The 14,165-nt window shown below is 29.3% G+C and overlaps 1 long non-coding RNA gene across 3 annotated transcripts; it reads left to right on the plus strand.

The window, feature by feature from the left end:
• Window positions 1–8,956: 8,956 nt before the first annotated feature.
• On the plus strand, window positions 8,957–13,872 carry LOC147809503 (uncharacterized). Of its 3 annotated transcripts, XR_015433782.1 has the most exons (6): window positions 9,049–9,822; window positions 9,935–10,026; window positions 11,117–11,304; window positions 12,828–12,953; window positions 13,031–13,169; window positions 13,347–13,872. It is a non-coding gene; the product is annotated as an uncharacterized LOC147809503 (long non-coding RNA). The 3 variants fall into 3 exon arrangements; XR_015433783.1 differs by having other exon boundaries at window positions 8,957–10,026; XR_015433784.1 differs by lacking the exon at window positions 13,347–13,872 and having other exon boundaries at window positions 8,957–10,026; window positions 13,031–13,299.
• The last annotated feature ends 293 nt before the right edge of the window (window positions 13,873–14,165 follow it).

A 14,165-nucleotide genomic window follows, 5' to 3' on the forward strand; every position in this document is an offset into this window, starting at 1 on the left:
AGAAAAAAACCAATTAACGAATTTAAATTTACTTTTAATCAACACGTTATAAGCTACGAAGGTCAAGGTGAATAGTGTATGCTTCTTCAATAAGTTATGTAAGTTCTAAGTCATAGGGGAAAAAAACTGCATCAGCTGTAAAGAAAATGTAGGTGAAATTGTTTTAATAATATAGAATACAGATTTAAAGGAAATACGAAAACAATATGAACCTGTCTCTTTTGTCACGAAACCGTGAAAAAGGTTACCATGTTTCTTTTTATTAATAGTAGACCTAACATTTGACAGATTTAAAAGAAGAAGAAAAAAGGAAAAAGAAGAAAAAAACGAAAGAGAAAACGCAACTAATGCATTAAATTAGTCCTTTGTATACGTATGACAGGAAGTGTGTTAAACACAGGTTTGATCAGAAAAAAAAATTTATTACTTTTATTATTATTATTATTAATAGAAGTTTGTGCATCAGTTGAAGATTGATTTGCAAGAGATTCTATTTCTATCGGTTTTCCAGAATTGTTTCGTTCTGAAAAGTTTTTTTTTTTTAAACGGTACCGAAATTGAGAAAAATATAGGTGTGGAAAATAATTCGTTTCTATAAAAAAAAAATTCTCTCGCTATGAAGTAAATATATGTAGCTGCAAAAAAAAAACCTGGGATTGTTCTTGAAATGTTAAGTTAAAGCTATATTTAAGCATTTTTTCAGTAGCCTTGAAAAGTTAGGTACCATTTTGAGATTTTTCCTTGGTAGTAGCAACCCTGTTTTTGACTCAAAAAACTAAAGATGAGTTTCAAATTCAAAATAGTTATCTGCCGATACTAAAACTACGTGGAAATTAAAATAAATTAATAACTAAAAAGTTTATTGACACGAAAATGACTTAAGATTTTTAAAGGTAACAAATGAATTTAAAAAAATTATAAAAAGATTTTTTTTTTAACTGTAACCTAAAAAAAATGAACATCTTGAATAGCTTTCGATCTAAATATTATATTTTCACGTAGTATTTCGTATTTACTCAATCATTATGATTTAAGAGTTAACCTTAAGTATGTTAATTAATTCGTGTAGATGTAATTCTAAGTTACAAAATTAAACACAAAAACTTCTGAAAAAATCTTTTTGTCAACGTTCTTGAACTTCAGCACATAGTGAGTTTTATTTTATAGAAATTACATACATTTGCTGACTTGTGTGCTCAATATTGGCTTATAAGTCATTGTCAAGTAGAAAATACAGATAGAACAATTCAGAGGAAGACATCATAAAGAATACATCCAGGGTTACGGCGGGATTCGAACCCGCTACCTCCACGCTTAACAGAGCGTTTGGACCGGCGATACCGCTCTGCCAGGGAGCCGCCACAATACTCCCCCACCAGAATTTTATCAGGGATAGAATTCGATTAACGGATGCCACTAGTTGCTGTACTTGTGAAAGACCGGGAGAGCTGGATTAAGATCACCGGGGTTTCGAGTTCTGAATGTGAGAGGTGTAGTAACTTCACGGTCGTAGTCGCTCCTGTGTTTCATTTGGCAGTCGAGTGTATGCAGGCTGACGTTGTGTGTGATCGAGACGAGGCTGAGCAGCAACAGCGTGAGGAGGTGGATAATGTCGTAGTCACAAGTAGCAAGTCAACTGTTCAATGTGGACCATCCATCAAAGTAGGCGTTACCCGATCGAAGTGGGCGTTACTGTAAAGATATGCGTGATCATATCACGTCCGGGTCACCAATGTGGGGGGGGGGCGGAGTTATCGACAATGCCAACCTTCATCTATCAAAAGGTACCTCGAGATTGAATCAAGTTAGCATGTCTTATATACCAGTGTGTATTTTACGTATTTTACGTTTTAACGAATTTTTACTATGCATTTCTGAAGCTGTCAACTAAGCCGTTCCGGATACCTTGCGAAAAGTTTTCACCCTATAGGTTACGGGTAACCAGTAAAATTTAATTTACCCGGTTGGTTCCGGGTATCCGGTAAAATTTGAATTAACTGCCCGACAGGTTCCAAGTTCCGGCCCTGGTATTATAACATTCGTGTAAAATATTATGAGATTCATATTATTTTCTGTGGAACAAATAATTTGCTGGATAGTGTTCTAAGGATATTTATTGCGCGCACGAAAAAATAGAAACGCATTATTTTTAGATTTTTTAAAACTAAGTTTTAAAAAATGTTTCTAAAAGAAATTTGTTATGATTGTACTGATGCAATGATTAACCTAAAATTTTGATACTAAGTGTAGACTTCTGATAATAGTGCTAATAATAGTTATTTGTTATTTGATTTATATAAATATTCAATAGAATTTATTAATGTAACTGCCATTAAATATACGATTATTTAAATTGCTAGATAGTGTTCTAAGGATATTTATTGCGCGCTTAAAAAAATAAAAACGGATTATTTTTAAATTTTTTTAAACTAAGTTTTAAAAAATGTTTCTAAAAGAAATTTGGGATGATTGTTCTTATGCAGAATTATTAACGCAAAATTTTGCTACGAAGTGCAGACTTCTGATAATAGTGCTAATAATAGTTATTTGTTATTTGATTTATATAAATATTCAATAGAATTTAATATTGTAGCTTCCATTAAATATACATTATTTTAAATTGCTAGATAGTGTTCTAAGGATATTTATTGCGCGCCTTAAAAAATGAAAACGTATTATTTTTAAATTTTTTTAAACTAAGTTTTAAAAAATGTTTCTAAAAGAAATTTGGGATGATTGTTCTTATACGGAATTATTAACGTAAAATTTTGCTACGAAGTGCAGACTACTGATAATAGTGCTAATAATAGTTATTTGTTATTTGATTTATATAAATATTCAATAGAATTTATTAATGTAGCTTCCGCTAAACATGCGATATTTTAAAAATAATTTTTAAAAAGGCAAATATATTAGATAAATGAAAAATGTTTTAACAGTCATAGGGTCTAATTTATCATTATCCGATAACTATAAACGTAGTTTGCATGCAATGAAATCTACCTTAATAAAATTTCTAAAAATTTTTGATATTTCGTGCTAAATTTTATTTTATGGACATTTAAAACAGAAAAGTCAAATAACGGTTTTACTGTCCTTAATGTAAAATTTTTTCTCCATATCATCAAAATTTTTGATTCCCAAAAAGTAAGACTCAAGCAACAAACAAGGGACAAATTTGCTTTCATGATAATTTTTTCTTTGAAACTAACGCATATTTGTGTTGCACGGAGAAAGAAAAAAAAAACGGTTGAAAATCATTCATGGTTAGCCAGATGGTAAGACAACTTTAACCTAATTAGTTGGAAATTGAATTTATTTAGCTAATGGGTGAGAACCTCGCTTTCTAGTAACCATTCATTACTTTATCATTCATTCATTTTTCTTATTCCTTCATTTATTCTTTTCATTCATTCATTTTTCTTATTCCTTCATTTATTCTTTTCATTCATTTGTTTTCATTTCACTCATTCATTTATTTTATTATTCTGTTCTTTCATAAGTAAACATTCCGTATTTCTAAAGTTATTGATGGCCAATTTTATTCATATATACATCTTGCAACATAAACGTAAATCAACATATATATTGAAAATGTAGTAAAATATTTCTAAATGATTTTTTTTTGTTGTGTTATGAAAAGTTAAATAAGTTCTTTTGTTTTTAAAATAAAAACTACCTTCAAAAACTTTATTCGGAGATGTTTGTTAAAACAATTGTTTCGATTAAACATACGCTTTTATTTACTAGGAAATTGTTGTTGTCAGCCATTAAGGCGGACGGGGCGCGATTGCTCTTGCTTTCCAGTGGCGCCATCTTTAGCCAAGAATTCGATTTCTGCCACACCCATACGTCACACCAGTTTATAGGGCGGACCCATTCATACATCTATTCATTCGTCCACAGATCGTAATTTTGACCTGAATTCAGTACCCCCAGAGGCATTGATTTGTTATGGAAACATGGAGGACTTTGTGACCCGACAGATTTGACGTACACCATGCACTCTTTTCTACACGAATCCAGCACTCCATGCACTCTTTATGTCCGAATCCAGTCGGCCTTGTCTTTTTTTTGCCGGCTGGATTCGAACTCCAGTTCTCTCAAACGTGAGTCCAGCGCCCTGCCAACCTGGCTATCCCGGCCACTAGGAAGTTAATCTTTATATACTAGGAAATTAATCTCTATTAAGAGACTTAAAGGAATTGATGCGTCATTTCTGAAAAACTATATATATTCTGTTTGTTCTGTCTGTTATACACTATTTATGACTGTTGTCCAGCCGACCGGCCTGTGTGGGGGTTAGGGAACTGCCCTTGCATCAGAAAGGTTCTGGGTTCGAACCCCGGGCAAGGCATGGATGTTCTTTCATTCTCTGCACTATCTGACCTTACTGTGGGAGCAACGTTGACCCACCTAATATGGTGCCCCTGAAAGAGTGGCCAACAAATCTGCCCTTCAGATGCCTGTATGAAGAAAGTCATTCTCCTGGTGGGAATTGGAGAAAAAAAATAACTGTTGTCCATTATACTCCTATAAAATGCTACGTTAACAAATCTAATTAATAAAAGCATATTAATACACTTATCCGTTTGCTGAAAGCAAAATTTAGTACGATAGTAATACTCATATATCGAATTTAGATTTCCCTGATATCGACAAAGATTTCCCTGAATTCAGTACAAAAGCAAAATATGTCGTGCCTTAACTAGTTATTTGAGTTTGATTATTAAGAAACTAATGGAACACTTGGCTTTCCAAAACTACGATTATTTTTAAAAATAAGGTTACTGTGATTCTGAATATTTTATTTTATGACCGTCGTTGAACAGCTGAACCAATTTTGGGTTTACGACTACTAATATTCGACTCGGGTGCGGAATTGATATCAACCAGTCATCGCTAGGATTCGAACCCGGATCACCTCGCACAATGGTGCTTTGTAGATGTTCTTAGAAACATCCCTGAGGATGCTCTGAAGATATGCAATCACAATTTGGATTCTCTACAGAGGGGATGGCTAAGGGGATTTTGTAATTCGACGACCAGCACCCGAAGTCAAGCGATTTACGACAGAACAGTTTAACGAGCACCGACAACGTGCACCCTCGGTCCATACGCAAGCTGATCAAAGTGGTCACCCATCCGCTTACTGACCTCAGCCAGTGATGATTGACTTCGGTAGTCTGCCTGGAACTATGTGTTAATAAAATAACAAAATATAATATTGGGACGTAAGTGAATAAAATAACAAAAAATAAAATTACGGAAAAATACAAATTTATAAAAAATAATTTTATACGTGGATAAATAATAATTGTGGACAAAAGTTTTTTGATCTTGTCTAACTATTGAGATCCTATTTTCAAGATTGCAGTTACTCCCCATGTGTTGAGGTTCAAGAACGTTGACAAAAAAAGATTTTTCAGAAGTTTTTGTGTTTAATTTTGTAACTTAGAATTACATCTACACTAATTAATTAACATACTTAAGGTTAACTCTTAAATCATAATGATTGAGTAAATACGAAATACTACGTGAAAATATAATATTTAGATCAAAAGCTATTCAAGATGTTCATTTTTTTTAGGTTACAGTTAAAAAAAAAATCTTTTTATAATTTTTTTAAATTCATTTTTTACCTTTAAAATTCTTATGTCAATTTCGTGTCAATAAACTTTTTAGTTATTAATTTATTTTAATTTCCACGTAGTTTTAGTATCGGCATATAACTATTTTGAATTTGAAACTCATCTTTAGTTACCAAGGAACCAAGGTCTACTACCAAGGAAAAATCTCAAAATGGTACCTAACTTTTCAAGGCTACCGAAAAAAAAATTCTTAAATATAGCTTTAACTTAACATTTCAAGAACAATCCCAGGTTTTTTTTTGCATTTACATATATTTACTTCATAGCGTGAGAATTTTTTTTTTATAGAAACGAATTATTTTCCACACCTATATTTTTCTCAATTTCGGTACCGTTTAAAAAAAAAAACTTTTCAGAACGAAACAATTCTGGAAAACCGATAGAAATAGAATCTCTTGCAAATCAATCTTCAACCGATGCACAAACTTCTATTAATAATAATAATAATAAAAGTAATAAAAAAATTTTTTTTCTGATCACATAATGTCTTTTTTTTTTTTTTTTTACCTGTGTTTAACACACTTCCTGTCATACGTATACAAAGGACTAATTTAATGCATTAGTTGCGTTTTCTCTTTCGTTTTTTTCTTCTTTTTCCTTTTTTCTTCTTCTTTTAAATCTGTCAAATGTTAGGTCTACTATCAATAAAAAGAAACATGGTAACCTTTTTCACGGTTTCGTGACAAAAGAGACAGGTTCATATTGTTTTCGTATTTCCTTTAAATCTGTATTCTATATTATTAAAACAATTTCACCTACATTTTCTTTACAGCTGATGCAGTTTTTTTCCCCTATGACTTAGAACTTATATAACTTATTGAAGAAGCATACACTATTCACCTTGACCTTCGTAGTTTATAACGTGTTGACTAAAAGTAAACTTAAATTCATTAATTGGTTTTTTCTCAGATTTTTTTTTTGGGGGGGGGGAGAGAAAAAAACTAGTATGGTATGGTAAGCTAAGTTGCTTTTAAAAGTACTTGTAATCATTGTCTACTTAATTCATTTGAGAAAAAAAGTCATGTAAGCATTTATACTTTAATTAAAAATTTTGTTAATGGTAGTGGATTTTATACAAATTATGGCATAACACAAAATAACTGAAGAATAATAGCGAACGTTTGACTCACATAAATTTGCAAAATTCTTACTAATTTTATAAATTTTATTAGTTTGAATTGTTTTTATTAGTTCAATAACTTTTATTAGTTTCTAGACTGATAATATTGTAAAATATTTTTTTTTTCTTTTAAAACATTGTAACGCATTTTCAATAGATTTTTTTTTTATTGCTTTTAAAAATTGTAAGCATTTTCTAAATTTTTTCTAATTTTTCCCAATTTTTTTTATAAAACAACAGTCATAAATGTTTTTTTTTATTTCAGAATTTTTAAATTATTTTTAAGGAAATATTGCTTAATCATGAGTTGTATTTATATTGTTGTTAATATACGTTGCACAGCTAAAATTATAATTAGAGATTTTTCAACTAACTTTACAAGATGGAAAATGTTATATAACACATTGATCCACCTATTCCAATAAGAAATAGAGGACATTTTAATTTTAAAAAAGCTATTTAATGGGAAAAAAATAATATTTATAGTATATTAAGATAAAAATTAATTTTCAATGTTTATAATTGTTATCATTAACTTAAATTTATAAACTACCAGAAGAATTTACGTCCGACAGAAAAAACTTTACGTACGATACCAAAATAAAAAAATTTCAGATCAATTACGCATCATATTTTACTGGTTAAGAACTGACTGGAATTTTCTGTTCAAATGTCAGCTTCAAAATTCGGTCAAATTTACATTTAAACTATGAACAAATTCACAGAGTTAAACAGTTTCTAAATGAGTAATCATTTTTTACTTTTGTGTGATGTGCGTCCGATACCACCAATATAATCCATTAAATTTGAACTTATCATTATCAGTTTTTTAAAAACAAAATTGATTTTTGATAGGTAATGATGTACTAAATATTTGATATAAACATTTGACGATTTTAAACTTAACTTATATTTTGTGTGAGAATTTTTCTAAGAAATTTATTAAAATTTTTTTAACGTCCGCCTATATGTTTTTTTCTTTCCCTTCTTCTTTTAGATCAGGGGTTTCCAACTTACATGAGGCCGGGGGCCAGAATTAAAAACGCAAATCAAATGGCGGGCCTCAACTTTATCAAAATTTTATGTAGGGCTCTTATGTTTGTAGGAACATTAACTATTGCTGTCAGATTTTTATCAAGTTGTACAAAACAAAAGTATTGAATTACAAATTAAAATAAATAGATTTTTAAAAATGCTTAATTGTTACTAATAATATTTTAAAAATATTAAATGAATAATAAAAATTCGGGCTACAATAACTTTAATATGCACCTATGTATTAAACAATTGATGTGCAACAGATATCTAATTGTTAAGATATAAAACTTTAAAAAGGTTGGTATTATAACATACATAGCACTACACAAAATGTTCAATGAGAAAATTGAGGTTTGTCTGCTGCAACCACCAGAGAATAGATATTTACATTTAAAATTTACAAATGTGTGTGTAAATATTTTCGTCCAAAATGTGTGGTTTGAAAAACTTAAATTAGAGAATTTCTTCGAGAAAATTTCTGACACACACACGCTGAATTATATTCACAAAATACAAAAAAATGAAATGAAAATGAGCAACATACACGATTATTTTTGTATATTTGAATAAATATTTTCTTAGATGCAAAACCCGAGAAATAAATTTTTTTGCAAAGTTGGTATGTTAAATTTCACAGAAACGAAGAATTTGGGTTTCTATTAAATCCACACAAAAAAAATGACAACTAATATATTTTAGTTCGCGGGCCACAAAAAAAGGCTTCGCGGGCTGGATGCGGCCCCCGGGCCGCCAGTTGGAAACCTCTGTTCTAGATAATATCTAGATAATTTCACTTCTAAAAACGAACAGGGCGATTTCACGGTATTGACCTGTATCATCTGCTTTGTACCAAAATCGAATGAAATTTATATAATGCCCCCCCCCCTCCCAGAATTTTTTTTAATATAATCTTTGACGACGGTTCAACGACGGTTATAAAATAAAATAAAATCTAAATTGTGCAAGATTCGTAACCAGTGAAAAGAAATAAATAAATAAATAATAATTAAAAAAATAAAAATTAAATAAGTGAAATAAAATAAAATAAATTAATAAATACTCGCAATTATTGAAGAAAAATGAATGAATAAAATAATTTAAGCAATTATACTAAGTATGACAAACTCGAAGCGTCGAAATACTTTAAAATGCCTTTCGTTATTAGAAAGATAACATTTTATTTTAGATTTCTAAATTTTAAAATCGAAAATAAATTTTCTCCACTGTATTTGTTTCAAGAAAAATGCGTCCCGCAGTGGACTGATCGTTAAGACACGGTTCCCAGCAGATCACCGAAGTCAAGCATCACTGGCTGCGGTCAGTGTGCGGGTGGGTGATCACTTGGATCAGTCTGCGTAGGGACCGAGGGTGTGCGGTATTGGTCCTCGTTAAACTGTGCTACCGTAAAGTGCTCGACTTCGCGCGCAGGTCGTCGGGCTACCGAAGCGGGGGTGCCATCCCCTCCGCAGAGGATCAAAATTGTGATGGCATGTCTTCGGATCATCCTCCGTGATGTTTCCCAGACCGTCGCCAATAGCCCATTGTGCAGCTCTAGTGCGACGTAAATTAACAACAACAACATCATCAAGAAAAATGCTGGCACGCATTCCTTACTTTTCTCCACCTGCAAAATATACGGTGTGATCCACCTCTTCGGGAGTCAGTTCGCAATTGAAGGTTTATAGAGGAACCCTATGCCTGTTTGTCATAATTTGGTAGAGCAATTTTAAGTGAGAAAGCGGGATTGCACAACTTTGCACAATCCGTTTGCACATTTTTGTGTGCTCGAGCATCTTTTATGTGCTTATTGAATTTAAGAGAAGATAGCGCAGAAAGATATTTGTATTAGATATTTGTTAAATGTTATGCAACTCAACTTTCACCATCTTTTGTAACCATGGTGACGTCTTGATGTTTACTTTTCTTTGTTTTTCCTTCCTTCGTTTTTCCATGCATGTTTCTTCATTCATATTTTTAATTTAACTCCCCGAAATTATCTCAACACAAAAATAAGTAAATCATCCCCTTTTTTGTTTCTGCACATGCGCAATTTTCGCTTGAATTACTGAATTTGATTGACAATGACGAAAGTATAACAAAGCTGCATGTTTTTCTCCTATTTCAGTAACGAATTTCCGCCTGAGGAAGGTTAGAATATGCTATATTTTTAAAACAAGGATCGTTATGAATGGAAACTTTTGTGATGATAAATTCTGGGTTAGTCAAGTGAATATTTTTTATTTATGTGTTATGATTAAAATTTTCCGATTCAATTAATATTATAATTATTATTTAAATCTACCATGTTTTCTGATGTTTTTGTTAAGATTATCCGGTAATGTCTTTTTTTTAATGTTTTAACTGCTGATATGTATCGTTGCATAAAATCAAATAAAAAATATCATTAGATATTTTTTAATAATTTCAAACGAGAACTGAATTTGCGATCATAATCGAAATTCATATTCTGATTATTAATTGATATTTCAGTGTCAAGAAGAATTAAAAATAGATAAATGTTTTTAAGACTTTTTTCCCCTTAAAAGTCTGTATAATCTCTATTTGTATTTATATTTTTTATGAAAATTATATTAAAATTAGCCCTTACATTTTGTACAGCTAGCAAACAATTTTTGTTGGATACATTACTTAGAAGAATGGTATGATATTTAAAAGCAATTATTTTTTTCTAAAACATTTTTAATTCAGTATTATTATTATTATTTTTTTTTTGTAAGCAAATTTGAAAAAATTCTGAAAATCTATTATTTGGTTAATCCCTTGTGTTATATGTTAGGTATAATTATTATTTTGTTGTGAAAAATCATCTTTTCTATGTATTTTTATTTATGATTATTTTTACAAATTAAGTGAATGAATTTAAAGGAATTGATTAAATTAATTTAAATTATAAAAAAATTATTTTTGTAAAATAATAGGTATAATTAATATATATAAGTGAAGCATTTTGCTATCATTTGATTTCAAAGCCATACTCAAAGGAGGGAGACAGGAACATTACCCAGGGCTGTAGACCCTGTCAAATATCCTTAAAAAATTAAACATTTTTTCCTGAATTTTCTAAAAACATAATTTACAAGAATTCCTTTATGTATAATGCTTAGCCTGAAACCTACAATTTTGATAAATTCTATTCAAAAATTCTACAAAATATGAAAATAAGACTTTCTGCAGGAAGGGCCACAGAAAATTTTGTACTATGGTTCAGTTTTGTGTGTTTTCTTTGGTCTGACTTATTTTATTTATTTGTTATTTAATTTAAAATACTCATTTTTTGTTTTTCAAGGATCTTAACAAGACTTGGTATAGTGAAATCCCAGATTTCTCACAATGTTTTCAAGACACAGCATTGGTTTCTGCTCCATCTTTGATGTTTAGTTTTATATTTTTTATTAATATTATTTTACTTCCAAAGATATCTACCAAAGATCTCAAAGATATCTACCATGGACATGGTTGAATATTTCAAAACTGGTAATTTTTTTTACATTGATGTTTATTTTTTTTTAACAAGAATTATTTTAAATACCATCTTTATTGCATATATTTGTGTGTTGTTTTTTTGTTCAAATATTTAAATTGTTTGATTGTATAAAATATTACTAGTGAAGGGATATATCGATCTACTGAAAAAAATTGGATTAGTAACTGGAAGCCTTATTATCCACTTCCTCTTGTTCTGTTTCAAATTGATTATTAAGAAATTTTTTATTGTTTTTAATTTTATGATTTATTTATAAAGTATTATTCTATTGTTTATATCAGAAAATATTTATATTTTATAATATTTTAAGTGCATTCTGTGAAAGGACAAAACATCAAAGCTCTTTTACTTTTTCTTTTAAATAATGAAAAATTAAAAATAAAATAAAATAGCAAGATAAAAGAGAAATTGTTTAAGTGAAAAAAAAGAGAGTGTTTTTCATTTTTATAATTTTTTGTAGTTAACACATGCCCTTATGTTCACTAAAATACAGTTTGAAAGTTAAAAGAGTCATAAAATCACTTTCTTTACTAACATATAATGTGTATGTTTACAAGGCAAATAAAAATTTTGAATTTAATCACTTAATTTAATAAAGAACAATTTATTCAAATAATTAAAGCAAAAAAGGTGTGTATAAATACTTGTAAAATAGTATATTTTTTGAAGTAACATAATATACAACATTTCACATACAGTTATAAATTAGAAAACAAGCAGCTTTAAATGTTTTTTTTTATATGTTAAAAAGAGATAAAAGTAAGCTAAGTATCAATATTCAGTGCTTTTCTTAAATCTTGTATGTGAATTAAATTTCAAAGCTAACTAAAACTCAGTTGTGCAGTTTTCTTGACCTTGGGCTCTGGCAAAGCTAGAAACACTTATATCTGCATTTTTGTTAAATTGTTTGTGTGTGTATGTCTGTAATACTTTTAATTGATTTTTAATTAGTATAATTTTTTAATTGAGCAATGAAAAATGTATATTTATATGGATTGTATGGAAAAATATTGTATTTTTAAATATGCATGTAAAAATTTAATAAAGCTTGTTAAGTAGCCTTTACATTGACTTGTAAACTTTTTTTAAACACATAAACAAATTTTATTCTTGAAATAATTGCATTCCTTTAAAAACTCTACATTATTTTTAAATGAATAATTAATCGTAACTATGAATAATTAATAGAAAAGCATTTTTGAATTATAATCACAGTTTCAAATTTTACATGAATATTACGTTAGATTAGCACCAAACTTTTATTACTGATGTAAAGTGTTTCCTTACCGTTGAAAAAATGCATTATTAACCATATTCTAATAAAAAGTAAATAAAGAAAATCTGACAGTCACGCTATGACAAATGAGGTATGATGTTACGAGTGTGGCTATCAAGACTAATGGTTTAAAAAGTCTGCAAGTTTTTTGTTATTTATGAATGTATATTTTATAATTCAATTCATCACAATTTTTTTAAAAAAAACATTCTCATGTATATGTTTATATTTTTTTAGGTTTTATCTCTAAGTTTACTAATACTGAGTATTATGTGGTGTGGCATTGTCATATGCCAGAAAGTCACAACATTCAATGTACCTCACTCTGTTTTATTATCATCATGTTCAAGGGTTATTTTATTTGTAAGAATTTTTATTTATTTATTAATTATTGCATTTTTATTCAGTGCATTTTTAATTAAATTTGTTACATTTTACAGATTACAACTACTGTAATTTTATTGAGGCATAGAACATCTGGTGTCACTACATCATACTTGCTGTCGATATTTTGGTTGTGTTTCTCATTAATAAGTTTAAATTCCCCATAGATCTGCAATATTGAACTATTTTGTTTTAGTAAGTTATTTCAACTATATATTGCATTATAATGTAGTAAGATAATTTTTATGTTTTCAACGTATTAATTTTCACCGAGTTTTTTCTCTCCGTCTTTTATTTTTTGACAAGGTTGTTATTGTAACTGTTTTCATTGATATGTTAATAAATTTCTTTATACATGTATGTATGTTACAGGATTTAAAACCTACATCAGAAACTGTCTTTGTTTTGAGTATGATTGTGTACCCATTTATATATGTGCAGTTGATTTTATCTGTTTTTGCTGATGAAAAAAGTTTAAATTCTTTACAGGTATAACATTTATTTTTCATTACATTTCTGTTTAACTTCAAATTTATTGTTATGTACTAACAGAGTTTTAATTATTTTATATTATTTAATAATTGATGGTGTTGTTTCTATACAAGGCCATAACAAGTTATTAGTAAGTAACTAAATAAAATATAAAAAGTTAATAGCTTTATATAATTTAACCCCACACTATTTACTTCAGAATAGGACTAATGTACTAATCCATAAAGCTGTATTGTCCACTGTCAAAAATGCAGCTTCAGAAGAGGACTAATGTACTAATCCATAAAGCTGTATTGTCCACTGTCAAAAATGCAACTTCAGAAGAGGACTAATGTACTCCAAAATAATTTGAAACTTTTAAGAATGCTGCATTTTCTGACCTGTTCATTTACTAGCATTGTTGCTTAACTTACTTATTATTGTCTAAAGGATGTCCATCGAGGTTCTTAATTAATTAGGCAGATCGTAATTAACAACATTTTATTAACATAAACAACAACAATAGTAAAAGACAGAGCGCCGCATTAAAGCGACCGTATTAATTAGGTCGTACATATCATCTGAAGACGTGGGTGGAAGCATTACGTAATTCTTTGCGCATGCGCGCGTCTTATATATTCTTTAATTTCTTTTAATTCTCCACATACACTCCCACCTTTTGAGTTTAATTAACCTTAATCACACTCAAAAATTAAATCT

Source organism: Parasteatoda tepidariorum, chromosome 5 (assembly GCF_982258835.1).
Source record: "Parasteatoda tepidariorum strain Cologne lab strain chromosome 5, Ptep-v5.0, whole genome shotgun sequence".
In the NCBI taxonomy this organism is placed as follows: domain Eukaryota; kingdom Metazoa; phylum Arthropoda; class Arachnida; order Araneae; family Theridiidae; genus Parasteatoda; species Parasteatoda tepidariorum.